The sequence below is a fragment of the Bombina bombina genome, chromosome 4 (genome assembly GCF_027579735.1).
Source record: "Bombina bombina isolate aBomBom1 chromosome 4, aBomBom1.pri, whole genome shotgun sequence".
In the NCBI taxonomy this organism is placed as follows: domain Eukaryota; kingdom Metazoa; phylum Chordata; class Amphibia; order Anura; family Bombinatoridae; genus Bombina; species Bombina bombina.
The window spans coordinates 556,511,850-556,527,016 of NC_069502.1; the positions used below are offsets into that span (position 1 = coordinate 556,511,850).

The following is a 15,167-nucleotide window of genomic DNA, read 5'->3' on the forward strand; positions in this document are numbered from 1 at the left end:
CTCTGGATTTATTCAAGGTAATAAAGGGTAAAGAAAAGAAGGTATTATGGGGCACACATTTAAATAAGAGACTTGTCTTAAGTAAGACATGGACCGAGAGGACAGCTCAAACTAATAAAGTATAAAATATAACTTTTATTGTTCATAATTTAAAACTGATACAAAACAAATATAAATACACATATAACACTTTCTGATAATGTTGGAATTATGATAGACCAATGGTACTTGTATGTGGGAAGGAATAGGGGTCTTTGTAATATAATTAAGACCATCAGAGAGACAGTTGATTGCTACTTGTAACACTAACGAGTCACATGACACCGGGGAGGGAAAATGGCTAATTGTGCCCAATTTGGACATTTCCACTTAGGGGTGTACTCATTTTTGTTGCCAACAGTTTAGACATTAATGGCTGTGTGTTGAGTTATTTTGAGGGGACAGTAAATTTGCACCGTTGTATAAGCTGTGCACTCACTACTTTACATTGTAGCAAAGTGTAATTTCTTCAGTGTTGTCACATGAAAAGATATAATAAAATATTTACAAAAATGTGAGGGGTGTACTCACTTTTGTGAGATACTGTGTATATGTGTATGTATATATATATATATATATATATATATAAATAGGCATAGATATATATATATATATTACCAAAAAAAATCATATGTATAGAAATATTAGAATACATAGAACATATTCTGCCATGTGAAGAACAATGGAATGCAAAATATTCATATTTCATGTCAGGTTAGCGCACTTGAGTAAACGCAATCGAGTTTGTAAGGGTAAGTAAGTAAGGGTGTTAGGTTTTTTCCCCCTAAATACTGATATAAGGTGGTGCAATCATATTGCTGATTCCTCTAAATCCTAATAAAAATGTACTCCTTAAAAATAATTGTCTACAATCTCTAAACTTCCAATATTTCGAAAAAAATACCTAATATATTAAGTGTAATCCACATAATATATGTAGTTAAAATGAAATATAATTTAATATAATCAAATAAATAAATGTATATAAATTAACAAAATAAAAATAAATTCTCAACCACTAATTAGTGACGATTTACTTCGCACAAATTTAGTCTGCAAAATGTAGCTAAATCAATTAAAACATATTGGCCCATATTTATCAAGCTCCGTGTTTCTGGCGAGTCTTCAGAAAGACCGCTGCTCCATAACAGGTCCGCCAGACCTTGAATAAATAGAGGCCATAGTCTAAAACATACTAATAAAAATATATAAGAATAAAAAATAGACACGGGTGTCAATACTATATCTATTAGATATTAATGTAGCCTTTAGTTAATACAGTACATACTGAACCTATTTAAAAGACATTAAGACACAGTTGAATTATAAAACACATTAAACTTGAGACGGCTGTAAGTGTATTGTGTTACACAATCTCAATCTATGTGGATGTCTCCTTATGGTTAATCCATATGGATTGGAGGTGAAAAAAATCTCTTTTCTCTTGTTAAGTGTATCCAGTCCACGGATCATCCATTACTTATGGGATATTAACTCCTCCCCAACAGGAAGTGCAAGAGGATTCACCCAGCAGAGCTGCTATATAGCTCCTCCCCTAACTGCCATTACCAGTCATTCTCTTGCACCCAACGACTAGATAGGATGTGTGAGAGGACTATGGTGATTATATTTAGTTTTATACCTTCAATCAAAAGTTTGTTATTTTATAATAGCACCGGAGTGTGTTATTCCTTCTCTGGTAGAATTTGAAGAAGAATCTACCTGAGTTTTTACTATGATTTTAGCCGGCGTAGTTAAGATCATATTGCTGTTTCTCGGCCATCTGAGGAGAGGTAAACTTCAGATCAGGGGACAGCGGGCAGATTAATCTGCAAAGAGGTATGTAGCAGCTTATTATTTTCTGACAATGGAATTGATGAGAAAATTCTGCCATACCGATATAATGTAAACTCAGCCTTAAATGCAGTAGCAGCAACTGGTATCAGGCTGTCATGTATGTATATTTTACACTTCAGTATTCTGGGGAATGGCACTTCACTGGAATTATACTGTGTGCATAAGACTTTAGCCTAATTTGCAGGGACTGGCAACAGGCTCTTTAATAACACTTAATTTATGTTAAACGTTTTTTGCTGGCATGTAAAATCGTTTCATTTTCTGAGGTACTGGGTGAATAAAATGTTTTGGGCATTATTTTTTCCACTTGGCAGTTGTTTTATTTAATTTATGACAGTTTACTGATCTCTCTCACTGTTGTGTGTGAGGGGGAGGTCAAAAAATTCAGTCAGAAGCTCATTGTATTTCCTGCATGATCCGGTTCATCTCTACAGAACTCAGGGGTCTTCAAAACTTGTTTTGAGGGAGGTAATCATTCACAGCAGAGCTGTGAGATTGTAGTTGACTGTGATAAAAAACGTTTATTTCTGTAACTTTTTTTTCTGCTATCAGGGTTAGTTATCCTTCGCTAATGGGAACAAGCCTTTGCTAAAATTGTGTTTTTTACAAAGATTTGATGCTATAACCTTTCAGTTTATTAACTTTCAACTGTCATAACTCTTTCTGTGCTTCTTATAGGCACAGTACGTTTTCATATTATAGTAAATTACTTGAAAAGTATTTCCAAGTTGCTAGTTTATTTGCTAGTGTGTTAAACATGTCTGATTCAGAGGAAGACATCTGTGCTATATGTGCTAATGCCAAACTGGAGCCCAATAGAAAATTATGTACTAACTGTATTGATGCTACTTTAAATCTCTGTTTATATTATTCCAGTCCTGGAACTGCCATTATATATGACACTGATATTATTAGTCTTTTTATTACCATTAATAAAAGTCAAGTCTTGTAGTAAATGGCAATAAGTGCGGTATGCAGAGTACGGCTTTAGTTGTGGAGAGTATTAAATGTGGATATAGATCTGTATATTAGCATTTGTTAAAGAGTCAAGTAAGTTCACCGTCAATTTGTATAAAACTTCAGCCTTTCGGCTCAAAAGTACCTAATTACTAGTGGTAATATTACATACATTTTGGTAGATCTTGTTGTTTTTTTCTTTCTCCTGGCTAACAGTGCACTGTTTAAACAATGTATCCTGTGTGGACAGATAATTCCGGTGGAGTGCTGTTGTTCCCAGCCTCCGTTTACTGGGTGATGTAGCTAATATTACTATCTGCTGTTAGATGGTTTCTGCTCCTGTCTGGTTATTGAACAACCGGTAGAGTATTCCTATTGGGACCTCTGTTTACCCGGTTCTTTGCTCCTCTGTGATGTCAGCTGTTAAGATGTTTCAGCTCCTGTTTGGTTTTCAAAAGAGCCGGTGGAGTATTCCTATTATGACCTCTGTTTACCGGGTTCATTGCTCCTCAGTGTAGTCTTTAAATTTCAGTTGAACCGGTAGGGGTGTTTGTCTAATAACCTCTGTCTACCGGGTTAACTCTCCTCCGTGGTGTTGGCGTTCAGCTTGCAGTTATCAGGTTCTATGCGTTTCGGCTTGCAGCCTTTCTCAAGAACAGAGATTGAGATTGTGTAACACAATACACTTACAGCCGTCTCTAGTGTAAAGAGTTTTATAATTCAACTGTGTCTAAATGTCTTTTAAATAGGTTCAGTATGTACTGTATTAACTAAAGGCTAAATTGATATCTAATAGATATAGTATCGACACCGGTGTCTATTTATTCTTATATATTTTTATTCTTATGTTTTAGACTATATGTTTTAATTGATTAGGGAAACTGCATATTGTTAATAAAATTTATATTGTGATTTAGCTACATTTTGCAGACTAAATTTGTGCGAAGTAAATCGTCACTAATTAGTGGTTGAGAATTTAGTTTTATTTTGTGAGTTTATATACATTTATTTAATTATATTAAATTATATTTCATTTTAACTACGTATATTATGCAGATTACCCTTAATATATTATATATATATATTTTTTTTCAAAATATTGGAAGTTTAGAGATTGTAGACAATTATTTTTAAGGAGTACACTTTTATTAAGATTTAGAGGAATCAGCAATTTCATTGCGTCACCTTATATCAGTATTTAGTATTTTTAAACCTTTTGGGAAACAGTTTATAAAGGTGTGCAGTATTGGTCTATGAATAAGCGCTGTCAGGGGGCGCGAAACTAGTCAGACATTTGTGTCAGTTTGTCCTCCTGCCTTTGCTGTTTATGTGTTCACAGCGTCTGTTGCCGTCTTTGACTTTTTAATTATTTTTTCATTAAAGTATCTATTCTTTTACTGGATGCCTTTTTGTAGTGTCTGCCTTCCTGTTTCATTTGCTGACTGTGCAGTATTCCCACCCTGACCTGTATAGATATATACTATTTTTCACTTTTTTTCCCTACTTTTCAGGCTCCATTGAAGTCTATGGGGGATAACATTAACGAGTTTGTGATATTCGAAGTTCGTTTTTTTGCGGGCATCAGGTTAGTGCTCGTGCACAAACCCTTTACTTTCAACTTGTAATACAAGTGCAACCTGGGGCATGCAAAAAGCCTCGGTCTAGCGAAGTTAACAAGCGAGTGGGAGTACTAATTTGTGCTCCACTCATAATCCAGCCCTTTATAGGTGACCTCTTGAACAAGAGATCAATAGGTACCCTGATCAATATAATCTTGTTTATGAAAATATATTATATCTTTCTAGAATCAGAAAATTAAACTAGATTTTTCCTCTCCCAGACTCTCATGACTAGGAAGTGTCTCTCATTCAAGCTTGGCTGGTGAAAGCAGAGATGTGACAAATTTATGTCTAGAATAGGCAGATTAATTCTTCAGAGGTTTGCCTCTGAAGGGTTAATCCCATCCTCTACTGACTAGATTATCCAAATATTCTTGTGCTTCCCAAAATACCTAAGGTATGAATGTGAGCAATATCCAGAACATAACCTTTATTATAGCTTGTAAACTTGCAGCCCCTCCTCATAAAATATTACAGCAAACTATCTGAAATTTATACTCCATGTTCCAAAGCGAACATTTATTTTGGAGAAGGATGTATGGGTACTTAGATCTTAGCTTAGGTAGGATCCTATGCTAGTAAAATTAATAAAAAAAATATATGGAGTGTTTCAAGCAAACAGTGATATGATGGTTATGACCATAATACATAACACCTCAGCCATAATTACTGTTGCCAGGAAACTCTTAAACTTATCTGTCTCTGGAAATGTTGCCAATAAAAGTTATTACCTTACACGTAACCTTTACTTAGTACTCTGTCTGGCAAGATATTTCAGTCATTTAAAGATAAGAAATCATTCATTTTGAGCAACTGCCAAGCATATAGATGATTATATTATAGATCATTAGTTCCAAATAGCATTCTACTGTTACCTTTACAGCAGTAAACAAAAACAGCAATTCTGTTGTGTAGTTGGGTACAATGCCCATAATAATGCCCATACTCCCCTTTAATGCCACCCACACTAAACTATCTCTGCTGCCATTACTTTAAGATTATATGAGATTATATAATCCTACGGAAAACCTAACTGGTAAAAAAATGTGGTTAAAAAATTAGACAAAGGCAAAAACTTAATAAAGGAATAATTATTATGAACAAATAAGAGTCACAGTGCATTTATATAAAAATGAATTAACTAACACAAATACACACAGAAGCAAAACATTTTAAAATAAAAAAGGAGTAAAAAACAGAACAATACTTTACTAACTAACAGCTAGATTATGAGTTATGCGCGCTATAGGGAATTTAACAAACGTATTATTTCACCCCCTATAGCATAACCATTACAAGTTTTAAAACAGCCGCCTTGTGCATGCTATATGCTTGTGTTAAGCTCCATACCGCACAAAATACAAGCACTGTTTTGACGTGCTTGTACACACTTTCCCCATAGACATCGATGGGGAGAGCGGGTCAGAAAAAAGCCTATCACCTGCAATCGCAGAAAGAAAAGCTCCATAACGCAGCCCCATTGATGTCTATGGGGAAAAAAAATAACATTTAAACCTAACACCCTGCTGCCCCCGACATCGCTGACACCTACATAAACTTATTAACCCCTAATCTGCTGCTCCCAATATCGCCGCCACCTAAATAAAGCTATTAACCCCTAATCTGCCGCTCCCAATATTGCTGCCACTATACTAAAGTTATTAACCCCTATTCCCCTGCACCCCAACATCGCCCGCACTATAATAAAGATATTAACCCCTATTCCACTGCTCCCCAACATCGCCGCCACTAAATAAAGTTATTAACCCCTAAACCTCTGGCCTCCCACATCACTACCACTAAATAAACCTATTAACCTTTAAACCGCCAGCCCCCCACATTGCAACAACCTAGATTAAACTATATTAACTCCTAAACCTAACCGTAACATAACCCTAAACCTAACACCCCCTAACTTTAACATAATTAAAATAGAGCTAAATTAAAGGGACATTCCAGCCAAAAGTTAAATGCACATAAATGAATTACATCTTTGAATAGAAACATATTTGCAATATACATGTATTGGCAAAAATGATTCTAGTAAAATGTAGCACAGTTTTAGTGTTAGTATTTTTCTCTGCATGTGCATGTGAAGCATAACTAGATATTCTCGGTTCACCAGCATTTTAAATACTGCAGCTACTCAGTGTGCCAGTTGAGCCTGTATCATATCAGCAATTAACAAACTGAGGCCTAGATTTGGAGTTTTGTCAGTAACGACCCGAAAAACTAACGCCGGCTTTTTTCTGGCCGCACCATAAAAATAACTCTGGTATCGAGAGTCCACATAAAGGCTGCGTTAGGCTCCAAAAAAGGAGCGTAGAGCATTTTTAACGCAACTTCAACTCTCGATACCAGAGTTGCTTACGGACGCGGCCAGCCTCAAAAACGTGCTTGTGCACGATTCCCCCATAGGAAACAATGGGGCTGTTTGAGCTGAAAAAAAAACAAACACCTGCAAAAAAGCCGCGTTCAGCTCCTAACGCAGCCCCATTGTTTGCTATGCGGTAACCCTTCCTACGTCTGCACTTAACACTCTAACATGTACCCCGAGTCTAAACACCCCTAACCTTACACTTATTAACCCCTAATATGCCGCCCCCGCTATCGCTGACCCCTGCATATTATTATTAACCCCTAATCTGCCGCTCCGTAAACCGCCGCTACTTACATTATCCCTATGTACCCCTAATCTGCTGCCCCTAACACCGCCGACCCCTATATTATATTTATTAACCCCTAATCTGCCTCCCACAACGTCGCCTCCACCTGCCTACACTTATTAACCCCTAATCTGCCGACCGGACCTGAGCGCTACTATAATAAAGTTATTAACCCCTAACCCGCCTCACTAACCCTATCATAAATAGTATTAACCCCTAATCTGCCCTCCCTAACATCGCCGACACCTAACTTCAATTATTAACCCCTAATCTGCCGACCGAATCTCGCCGCTATTCTAATAAATGTATTAACCCCTAAAGCTAAGTCTAACCCTAATACTAACACCCCCCTAAGTTAAATATAATTTAAATCTAACGAAATTAATTAACTCTTATTAAATAAATTATTCCTATTTAAAGCTAAATACTTACCTGTAAAATAAATCCTAATATAGCTACAATATAAATTATAATTATATTAGAGCTATTTTAGGATTTATATTTATTTTACAGGTAACTTTGTATTTATTTTAACCAGGTACAATAGCTATTAAATAGTTAAGAACTATTTAATAGCTAAAATAGTTAAAATAATTACAAATTTACCTGTAAAAGAAATCCTAACCTAAGTTACAAATAAACCTAACACTAGACTATCAATAAATTAATTAAATAAACTACCTACAATTACCTACAATTAACCTAACACTACACTATCAATAAATTAATTAAATACAATTGCTACAAATAAATACAATTAAATAAACTAGCTAAAGTACAAAAAATAAAAAAGAACTAAGTTACAAAAAATAAAAAAATATTTACAAACATAAGAAAAATATTACAACAATTTTAAACTAATTACACCTACTCTAAGCCCCCTAATAAAATAACAAAGCCCCCCAAAATAAAAAAATGCCCTACCCTATTCTAAATTACTAAAGTTCAAAGCTCTTTTACCTTACCAGCCCTGAACAGGGCCCTTTGCGGGGCATGCCCCAAGAAATTCAGCTCTTTTGCCTGTAAAAAAAAACATACAATACCCCCCCCCCAACATTACAACCCACCACCCACATACCCCTAATCTAACCCAAACCCCCCTTAAATAAACCTAACACTAAGCCCCTGAAGATCATCCTACCTTGTCTTCACCATACCAGGTTCACCGATCGGTCCAGAAGAGCTCCTCCGATGTCCTGATCCAAGCCCAAGCGGGGGGCTGAAGAGGTCCATGATCCGGCTGAAGTCTTCATCCAAGCGGGCCAGAAGAGGTCTTCCATCCGATTGAAGTCTTCATCCAAGCGGCATCCATCCGGAGCGAAGTGGCAGCATCCTGAAGACCTCCACTGCGGAACATCCATCCTGGCCGACGACTGAACGACGAATGACGGTTCCTTTAAATGACGTCACCCAAGATGGCGTCCCTCGAATTCCGATTGGCTGATAGGATTCTATCAGCCAATCGGAATTAAGGTAGGAATATTCTGATTGGCTGATGGAATCAGCCAATCAGAATCAAGTTCAATCCGATTGGCTGATCCGATCAGCCAATCAGATTGAGCTCGCATTCTATTGGCTGTTCCGATCAGCCAATAGAATGCGAGCTCAATCTGATTGGCTGATTGGATCAGCCAATCGGATTGAACTTGATTCTGATTGGCTGATTCCATCAGCCAATCAGAATATTCCTACCTTAATTCCGATTGGCTGATAGAATCCTATCAGCCAATCGGAATTCGAGGGACGCCATCTTGGGTGACGTCATTTAAAGGAACCGTCATTCGTCGTTCAGTCGTCGGCCAGGATGGATGTTCCGCGGTGGAGGTCTTCAGGATGCTGCCACTTCGCTCCGGATGGATGCCGATTGGATGAAGACTTCAATCGGATGGAAGACCTCTTCTGGCCCGCTTGGATGAAGACTTCAGCCAGATCATGGACCTCTTCAGCCCCCCGCTTGGGCTTGGATCAGGACATCGGAGGAGCTCTTCTGGACCGATCGGTGAACCTGGTATGGTGAAGACAAGGTAGGATGATCTTCATGGGCTTAGTGTTAGGTTTATTTAAGGGGGGTTTGGGTTAGATTAGGGGTATGTGGGTGGTGGGTTGTAATGTTGGGGGGGGTATTGTATGTTTTTTTTTACAGGCAAAAGAGCTGAATTTCTTGGGGCATGCCCCGCAAAGGGCCCTGTTCAGGGCTGGTAAGGTAAAAGAGCTTTGAACTTTAGTAATTTAGAATAGGGTAGGGCATTTTTTTATTTTGGGGGGCTTTGTTATTTTATTAGGGGGCTTAGAGTAGGTGTAATTAGTTTAAAATTGTTGTAATATTTTTCTTATGTTTGTAAATATTTTTTTATTTTTTGTAACTTAGTTCTTTTTTATTTTTTGTACTTTAGCTAGTTTATTTAATTGTATTTATTTGTAGCAATTGTATTTAATTAATTTATTGATAGTGTAGTGTTAGGTTAATTGTAGGTAGTTGTAGGTAGTTTATTTAATTAATTTATTGATAGTCTAGTGTTAGGTTTATTTGTAACTTAGGTTAGGATTTCTTTTACAGGTAAATTTGTAATTATTTTAACTATTTTAGCTATTAAATAGTTCTTAACTATTTAATAGCTATTGTACCTGGTTAAAATAAATACAAAGTTACCTGTAAAATAAATATAAATCCTAAAATAGCTCTAATATAATTATAATTTATATTGTAGCTATATTAGGATTTATTTTACAGGTAAGTATTTAGCTTTAAATAGGAATAATTTATTTAATAAGAGTTAATTAATTTTGTTAGATTTAAATTATATTTAACTTAGGGGGGTGTTAGTATTAGGGTTAGACTTAGCTTTAGGGGTTAATACATTTATTAGAATAGCGGCGAGATTCGGTCGGCAGATTAGGGGTTAATAATTGAAGTTAGGTGTCGGCGATGTTAGGGAGGGCAGATTAGGGGTTAATACTATTTATGATAGGGTTAGTGAGGCGGGTTAGGGGTTAATAACTTTATTATAGTAGCGCTCAGGTCCGGTCGGCAGATTAGGGGTTAATAAGTGTAGGCAGGTGGAGGCGACGTTGAGGGGGGCAGATTAGGGGTTAATAAATATAATACAGGGGTCGGCAGTGTTAGGGGCAGCAGATTAGGGGTACATAAGGATAACGTAGGTGGCGGTCGGCAGATTAGGGGTTAAAACATTTTTGTTGAGTGTCGGCGATGTGGGGGGACCTCGGTTTAGGGGTACATAGGTAGTTTATGGGTGTTAGTGTACTTTAGAGCACAGTAGTTAAGAGCTTTATAAACCGGCGTTAGCCCAGAAAGCTCTTAACTACTGACTTTTTTCCTGCGGCTGGAGTTTTGTCGTTAGATGTCTAACGCTCACTTCAAACACGACTCTAAATACCGGAGTTAGAGAAATCCCATTGAAAAGATAGGATACGCAATTGACGTAAGGGGATCTGCGGTATGGAAAAGTCGCGGCTGAAAAGTGAGCGTTAGACCCTATTTTGAGTGACTCCAAATACCGGCGGTAGCCTAAAACCAGCGTTAGGAGCCTCTAACGCTGGTTTTCACGGCTAACGCCAAACTCTAAATCTAGGCCCTCGTCATTACCAGAGGATGCAAGCACCTTAGGCTCTCTAAGTAAGTGCTTTGTATAAAATGCTGGTGCATGGTGCATACTTAAATACACTTTTGAAACAGCATTTTTGCTAATACATGTATATTACAAAAATGTTTATATTTAAAACTGAAATGTATCAATGTGGATTTCAATTTTGTCTGGAATGTCCCTTTAAACTTACAATTATTAACTAAATAAAAATAAATACATACTTATCTATGAAATAAAACCTAAGCTCGCTACAATATAAGTAATAGTTATATTGTAGCTAGCTTAGGTTTTATTTTTATTTCACAGGTAAGTTTGTATTTATTTTAACTAACTACCTAGTTAAAATAAATACAAACTTACCTGTGAAATAAAACCTAAGCTGCCTTACACTAAAACCTAACGTTACAAAAAAAAAAAAACTACTATTACATAAAATAACAAACAAAATGATCTAAAAAAATAAAAATTATTCCTATTCCAATACCCTTTAAAAAAAATAAAAAAGCCACCCCAAAATAAAAAATCCTAATCTAGAATAAACTACCAAGGGCCCTTAAAGTGAATGTAAATTTTGATGTTTAAGTGTCCGGTTTTTAAAACTTTGATTAAAAACAGGGGCACTTTAATTCATCAAAATTTACATTTCACTCCTGTTGTGACAAAAAACTTACCTTTTAAACTTCACAGCAGCTGCTGCTTCCTCCGGTCTCACAAGCCATTTCTGATGTCAGAAATGATTGATAGGTCATCCTCCAATCACAGATCCCCCCCCGGGGGATTCAGTGTCTGATTCACTGCTGTGATTGGAGGAAGCCAGATACCTCATTTTAGACCCAGGAAGAGGCTTTGAAACAGGTGGAGGAAGCTGGAGCTGCTGTGAAGATTAAAAAGTAAGTTTATTTTCACAACAGGAGTGAAATGAAAATATTGATGAATTAAAGTGCCCCTGTTTTTAATCAAAGTTTTAAAAACCGGGCACTTTAGCATCAAAATTTACATTCACTTTAAAAGGGCCTTTTGTGAGCCCCTTAAAGGGCCTTTTGTAAGGCATTGCCCTAAAGTTAACAGCTTTTTTGCTACAAACAAAACAAACACCCCCTAACAGTATACAAACCCCCACCCCCAAACCCACAAAATAAAACTAAAGTAAAACATAATCCACCCATAGCCCTGAAAAGGGCATTTGTATGGGCATTGCCCTTAAATGGGCATTTAGCTCTTTTTCCCGCCCTTAAAAGGGCATTCAGCTCTTTTATGAAATGCCCACGCCCTAATCTAAAATAAAAACCCAGCACAAAAGGAAAAAAATGCATTACACAAAATAACAAACAAATTATCAAAATTAATCAAAATTATTCCTATTCTAATACCCATTTAAAAAAAAAACACCCCAAAATAAAAAACCCAATCTAGAATAAACTAACAATAGCCCTTAAAAGGGCCTTTTGTAGGGCATTGCCCTAAGTTAAACAGCTCTTTTATCTGAAAAAAATACAAAGTCCCACTAACATTACAAACCTCACCCCCCCCCAAACCCCCAAAATAAAAAAAACGATCTAAAAAAAACCTAAGCTAACCATTGCCCTAAAATGGCATTTGTATGGGCATTGCCCTTAAAAGGGCATTTAGTTTGTTTGCATTGCCCTGAAAAGGGCATTTAGCTCTTTTATGAAAAACCTAAAAAAAAAAAAACCTAAAAAAACATATCACTAACACCCGAAGATCCACTTACAGTTTTTTAAATCCCGCTTGAACGATCTTTAGCCAGGCGGTGAAGTCCTCATCCAGGCAGCTGGAAGTCTTCATCCATTCAGATTTCAGTAGCTCTCATACTATTGGCTGATTTGAATGGATCTTTAGCCAGGCGGTGAAGTCCTCATCCAGGCGGCTGGAAGTCTTCATCCAGGCAGATTTCAGTAGCTCTCATCCTATTGGCTGATTTGAATTTCCAAAATCAAATCAGCCAATAGGAATGCAAGGGATGCCATTTTGAATCGCGTACCTTGATTTGAAGATTCGGTATACGGCGGCGACCGTATGAAGAGGATGCTCCACGCTGGATGTCTTCAGGATGGACCCGCTCTGCGCCACTGGGATGAAGATAGAAGAGGCCGCCTGGATGAAGACTTCTCGACGCCTGGATGAGGACTTCGCCACCTGGTTGAAGATAGAAGAGGCCGCCTGGATAAACACTTCTCGCCGCCTGGATGAGGACTTCACCGCCTGGATGAAGATCGTTCAAGCAGAACTTCAAAAACTGTAAGTGGATCTTCGGGGGTTAGTGATTTTTTAAGGTTTTTTTGGGGTGGGTTTTTTTTAGTGTTGGGTTTGGGCTTTTCATAAAAGAGCTAAATGCCCTTTTCAGGGCAATGCAAAAGAGCTAAATGCCCTCTTAAGGACAATGCCCATACTAATGCCCTTTTCAGGCAATGGTTAGCTTAGTTAAGCTATTAACCCCTAATCTGCCGCTCCCAATATTGCTGCCACTATACTAAAGTTATTAACCCCTATTCCCCTGCACCCCAACATCGCCCGCACTATAATAAAGATATTAACCCCTATTCCACTGCTCCCCAACATCGCCGCCACTAAATAAAGTTATTAACCCCTAAACCTCTGGCCTCCCACATCACTACCACTAAATAAACCTATTAACCTTTAAACCGCCAGGCTGATCGGAACAGCCAATAGAATGCGAGCTCAATCTGATTGGCTGATCGGATCAGCCAATCGGATTGAACTTGATTCTGATTGGCTGATTCCATCAGCCAATCAGAATATTCCTACCTTAATTCCGATTGGCTGATAGAATCCTATCAGCCAATCGGAATTCGAGGGACGCCATCTTGGGTGACGTCATTTAAAGGAACCGTCATTCGTCGTTCAGTCGTCGGCCAGGATGGATGTTCCGCGGTGGAGGTCTTCAGGATGCTGCCACTTCGCTCCGGATGGATGCCGCTTGGATGAAGACTTCAATCGGATGGAAGACCTCTTCTGGCCCGCTTGGATGAAGACTTCAGCCAGATCATGGACCTCTTCAGCCCCCCGCTTGGGCTTGGATCAGGACATCGGAGGAGCTCTTCTGGACCGATCGGTGAACCTGGTATGGTGAAGACAAGGTAGGATGATCTTCATGGGCTTAGTGTTAGGTTTATTTAAGGGGGGTTTGGGTTAGATTAGGGGTATGTGGGTGGTGGGTTGTAATGTTGGGGGGGGGGTATTGTATGTTTTTTTTTACAGGCAAAAGAGCTGAATTTCTTGGGGCATGCCCCGCAAAGGGCCCTGTTCAGGGCTGGTAAGGTAAAAGAGCTTTGAACTTTAGTAATTTAGAATAGGGTAGGGCATTTTTTTATTTTGGGGGGCTTTGTTATTTTATTAGGGGGCTTAGAGTAGGTGTAATTAGTTTAAAATTGTTGTAATATTTTTCTTATGTTTGTAAATATTTTTTTTATTTTTTGTAACTTAGTTCTTTTTTATTTTTTGTACTTTAGCTAGTTTATTTAATTGTATTTATTTGTAGCAATTGTATTTAATTAATTTATTGATAGTGTAGTGTTAGGTTAATTGTAGGTAATTGTAGGTAGTTTATTTAATTAATTTATTGATAGTCTAGTGTTAGGTTTATTTGTAACTTAGGTTAGGATTTCTTTTACAGGTAAATTTGTAATTATTTTAACTATTTTAGCTATTAAATAGTTCTTAACTATTTAATAGCTATTGTACCTGGTTAAAATAAATACAAAGTTACCTGTAAAATAAATATAAATCCTAAAATAGCTCAAATATAATTATAATTTATATTGTAGCTATATTAGGATTTATTTTACAGGTAAGTATTTAGCTTTAAATAGGAATAATTTATTTAATAAGAGTTAATTAATTTTGTTAGATTTAAATTATATTTAACTTAGGGGGGTGTTAGTATTAGGGTTAGACTTAGCTTTAGGGGTTAATACATTTATTAGAATAGCGGCGAGATTCGGTCGGCAGATTAGGGGTTAATAATTGAAGTTAGGTGTCGGCGATGTTAGGGAGGGCAGATTAGGGGTTAATACTATTTATGATAGGGTTAGTGAGGCGGGTTAGGGGTTAATAACTTTATTATAGTAGCGCTCAGGTCCGGTCGGCAGATTAGGGGTTAATAAGTGTAGGCAGGTGGAGGCGACGTTGAGGGGGGCAGATTAGGGGTTAATAAATATAATACAGGGGTCGGCAGTGTTAGGGGCAGCAGATTAGGGGTACATAAGGATAACGTAGGTGGCGGTCGGCAGATTAGGGGTTAAAACATTTTTGTTGAGTGTCGGCGATGTGGGGGGACCTCGGTTTAGGGGTACATAGGTAGTTTATGGGTGTTAGTGTACTTTAGAGCACAGTAGTTAAGAGCTTTATAAACCGGCGTTAGCCCAGAAAGCTCTTAACTACTG

At 37.4% G+C, this 15,167-nt stretch overlaps 1 protein-coding gene across 7 annotated transcripts in view; it reads left to right on the plus strand.

Moving 5' to 3' along the window:
- Positions 1-15,167, plus strand: part of HTR1E (5-hydroxytryptamine receptor 1E) — a 543,697-nt gene that overhangs the window by 226,567 nt on the left and 301,963 nt on the right. Inside the window, exon 1 of one of the 7 annotated variants that reach the window (XM_053710503.1) lies at positions 4,039-4,438. The exons of the other annotated variants lie outside the window; for them this stretch is intronic. The gene's annotated coding sequence lies outside the window, so the exon portion shown is untranslated. Of the gene's footprint in view, positions 1-4,038; positions 4,439-15,167 lie in introns of those variants that run through there. 7 annotated transcript variants of the gene reach the window in all.